The sequence below is a fragment of the Clupea harengus genome, chromosome 10 (assembly GCF_900700415.2).
Source record: "Clupea harengus chromosome 10, Ch_v2.0.2, whole genome shotgun sequence".
Taxonomy (NCBI): domain Eukaryota; kingdom Metazoa; phylum Chordata; class Actinopteri; order Clupeiformes; family Clupeidae; genus Clupea; species Clupea harengus.
Genome location: NC_045161.1, coordinates 16,219,964 through 16,224,351, shown reverse-complemented (window position 1 = coordinate 16,224,351; position 4,388 = coordinate 16,219,964).

Below are 4,388 nucleotides of genomic sequence, written 5' to 3'. Positions count from 1 at the left end.
TTATTCACTAAAGACGCCTGTTTACAAAGCTAGGATTAGATCTGGGTTATGTGAGGATGGCATGGCATGGATTTGCATATTCACAAGTGAGATACATTTTTAAAATGAATGGAAGTCTTTTATGTCAGCCCAGCGATGGCTGAATATTTATGAAAGCTGATGGCAGGAGAGCACTGGGGTTTGGGGTTTTCAGTCTCTGCGGCTCAATAGTGGATTTGTGTTGGAACTCAAAGAATGAGTGTCAAGGAATGTCTTCTGCCAGACGTGATTATGAAGGGAACTGTGAACGAGTGTATCCGAGCGCATTCTTCATGCTTGCCCGGGGGATTCGGTAGTCTTGTACTTCATACCAGTTTCTGACTGCAATGTGGCCTAGTTCCGGGGCTTCTCTGTCCCCCCCCCCCCCACACACAAATTCCAACTCATCTATCTGTCTCTATGGTCCAGGCACACCGGGTTGAACTCTGTGTCATTGTAATGCTCTTGATTCACCACATCAGGAGTGCTTGGCGGATCAGGGGTGCTACTGATGAGTTCGGTCAGGTGTGCAGAGCAGGGTGCGATGAGACACGTGCACAGAAGGGGGGGCCCGTGGCCTAGTTCACTGTGAGTTAGAATCATTTTTTTTAAAAGGTGCATACATTCACAATGTCAAGTCAAGACTTCTGTGGTGCTAATGTCAGCAAACAAAATGGTGATTCATTAAGTAGTCAAACCAGTATTGGGCAGGACGCACAGAATGGTATGATGTAATGTATAGTATGATGTAATGTATGGTATGGTGTGACAGGACGAGACTGAATGTGTTGAGTCAGTATTGATCTGATTCTATTCTGCCTATTCTCTGTTCATCTGTCTTGCTCTACCATCTCTCCTGGTGTGTATCTGCTTTTTCTACTGTCATTCTGTGGCTCTGAATTTAAAAATGCTGAATATAAAAGTGAGTTTCATCCATCCACCATCCACCTAAACAACCTCTAATTCAGCTTTTTGTCTGTGCCTCATTCTGAACATTCTTCCGGCCATTCATTCATTCACTCACACCCATTCAGGTAAAACCCAGCAGGACAAAGCGCTCTGGAGGTGGATGAAGAGGGAACGCAGCACAGATTGTCCTGTCTGCTGCACGTGAGGGGGGCTAGTATTTGAGAGAGGCTGGCTGGCGTAGCTGCGAGTGACTGTGGCCCGGGTGTTTGGCTGTGCCTCATGCACACACAGGGAATAGTGTGTGTGTGTGTGTGTGTGTGTGTGTGTGTGTGTGTGTGTGTGTGTGTGTGTGTCTGCCTCATGCACACACAGGGAATAGCAGATGAGAGGTCTGTGCTTTGCCAGTGACTGGAACCGATGCTGAGGCCAGACGAGTAAAAAAAAAAAAAAGTAAGAAGGCACAACCTGAAGTGTAAAGATTTATTTTTGGAGCGTGAGGGTACCGGGTGGGTTGGAAACAGTGGGTAGATCAGCCCAGGCCCGGTCAAAGTGATGGCTCAATCAGGTCTCCAGGTTGTAGGGTATGGCCTACCGACTCGGTTGGAAAGAAGCTTATGGATGCATGTTATCTATATTCATAGGACAGAGCCGAGGTTGGTTCTAGACTGTTTTGGTTCAAACTGATTGTCCCATGAATATTCTTGTCAGCTAAGTGTAGGCTTAGAAACTGTCTGGGTAAGCACAAGTGGTTGTTACATGTCACATTATTACCATTTCCTTTAGACCATCGGTTCCCAAACTGGGGCTCTGGCCACGCCCCCCTATCCAACGGCCTGTTAAAATTAATTCGCTCATCCTCCCAATCGCCTGCAAATAATGTATTTTTTTGTCTTCTGTTCTGTTGATGGCTGGCAAACAACAACCTTCGAAGGTTTGGGTCAATTGTGGCACATATTATTCACTCATTTTAAGCCATCAATCTACCTCATGGTGAACAAAATGAGGCAAAAAAAAAAACGAAAAAAAAAAACGGAATTCACCTAAAAGGTGAAAAGGATTTTTTTTTTTTTTTCAACTGGGGTGGGGTGGTGTATGTAGCTGGAGATTGAATGTCTGAAGGGGTACGGGACTGTAAAAAGTTTGGGAACCACTGCTTTAGACATAGTGTTGGTGGTTTCTTTTTTTTCTGTCTTTTTTCTTTGAAACCTGCTGCTCTGGTACTGCGTATCAGTCCCCTCCGTGCCTGAGATAGTGTATCAGAGGTCAACACAAGCAGAGCATTCTATATTTATTAACATGCGCCGTTGTTTCCATTCTCGGTGCAGCTAGGATAGAGGAAGCTTTCAGTAGGTCATGCTCTTGATCTACATTTATGGGCTTCATTTTTGCGTCACTGTCAATAATGGACTCCGGTATTTGCCGTGAATGTTGGGTTTTGGGGAGTTCTGCTGCTTGGGAAATTGTGAACATCTGCTCTGGCACGTCAGCTGCGCTGCCATTTGAGAGTGTTTGAGCCAAGCGCCCTCAGTAAAGGATTTTTCTTAGAAATTCTCCTTTTCAGGTAGTTCTTCGGAAAAAAAAAGTTGTTTGCTTCTTTGCCTTATTTTAGTTCCCATAAAGGCAAAGCTGATTTGTCTCCTTCTCTGTTTTGCAATGTGTGGGTAGCGCATGATTCCTTAGAAGGTGAAGTTGAATGGTCCACTTGAATCGGTTGTCTACTGCTGTGTGGGAGAAGGAGAAAGAGAGGAAGACAGAGACAATCAGAATGAGAGGGGTTTAGAGTGAGACAGAGATAGGCTGGCAAGCTTCAGTACTGATGACAACAGAATAAGTAATCAATAAATAGGGCTTGTCTTGCATTAGTAGATAGTGTAGTGTATTTGCTGAAGCCGAACAGCAGTGGTTCTTTCATGAAATATAGACAGCTTTGTGAAACTCAGTTATTTTCTCCTGTTTCTGCAAGTGTTTGTGTATGGGAATGTTCCCCAGTATGACTTGTATTGCTTTGGATCTGTTCCAAATTGGGATTTCAAGCTACGCTTCCCGACCTCCTCGTCCAGCATGATGTTTGTGCTGAAATGTGCACTACAAAAAAAACCGCTGCATTTTAACCGCCGTCCAACCCCCTTCATTCTCCTCATACCCGTCCTCACTGACGAGCAGTACACGGAACACACTGGATGAGGAATGCATGCTGTGTGTGCTGTCTGTGCAGCCTTTCCAACTCCAACAGTCCAACAACCCTCCGTTCATCCCCTTCCCCTGCCTCCCATGTGTTACAGAGAACAACATTGGACAGAGAAGGTCTCTTCCAGTATGTACACTGTACATACATGACAGACCCAGAGGAGCCATAACTCTGCCCTGTGCAGTTCTTATTTACCAGGGCCTGGCGAGGTTCTTATTTACCAGGGCCCGGCGCAGTTCTTATTTAGCAGGGCCCGGCGCTCCGGCTCGGCCCGTTGTAGCTAACTCTTCACCCCTTGTGTCACTCGTTGGCTGTTCGGACAGTGCCCTCAGCTTCCTAACGGAGTATGCACTGAGGCGCACGTAGCACAGCTTTACGAGGTGATGTGATAGGATCAAGGGTTTGAGTCTCATGGGAGGTGGACATGATGGCGGTGCTGACCCGGACAAGTGTGTGTTGAACGGTCCGCCTATTTATAGGGAGGCCAGGCATTTTTAACGAAGGAAAATGAAAAATGAGAGACAAAAGAAAGCTGCTCTTCGGGAGGCTCCAGTCACTGAAAGCATAAGGGAGGAAACACTCACTGCGCAATAGAACATATCACTCAGTCAGTCAGTCTTAAGTCTCTTCATCCCACCACCATTCTCTCTCTTTGTCTCTCTCCTTATTCCTTCACTTTTAAACTGATGATTATTCATATGCAGGGTTTACAGAAGTGAATTCTGGCTCCATATACTCTATATATAATCTTGGCTGGAGGGCTGGAGATGGCTGTAATGGGGATAGGCCGAGGCTGCCCGACTAAGGGTGGTGCGAGCAGCCTGCATATCGGCAGAGCACCTTTAGATCTCGCATCTGGCAGCTTCCTCCTCCTCCTTTGTCTTTCACCAAGCAGGACGTGACTGCATGAATATTTCATACCCAGAAGAGTTGTAGTGGGCTGGCCTAAATATTCAGAGTTATTTCTGTTCAGAGATGGAGTTGTGGTTTTCTTTTTTTTGTCTCCTCTCCACTTCATCCTCAAGTGAATGCATATGCAAATCTACTCAGGCCTTGGCTCCTTGCCAGCTCCTAAAGATTCCCTCCCCAACAAGGCGAGGCTGGCCCGAGTTTCCCAGGCGCCTTGAGATCCCCCCCAGGCCCTCCAGAGACATGATCTTGAGTGGGCGGTGACAGAAACACTCATAAAAACCAAATGTCAAAACATTCACACACACACACACACACACACACACACACACACACACACACACACACACACACACACACACAC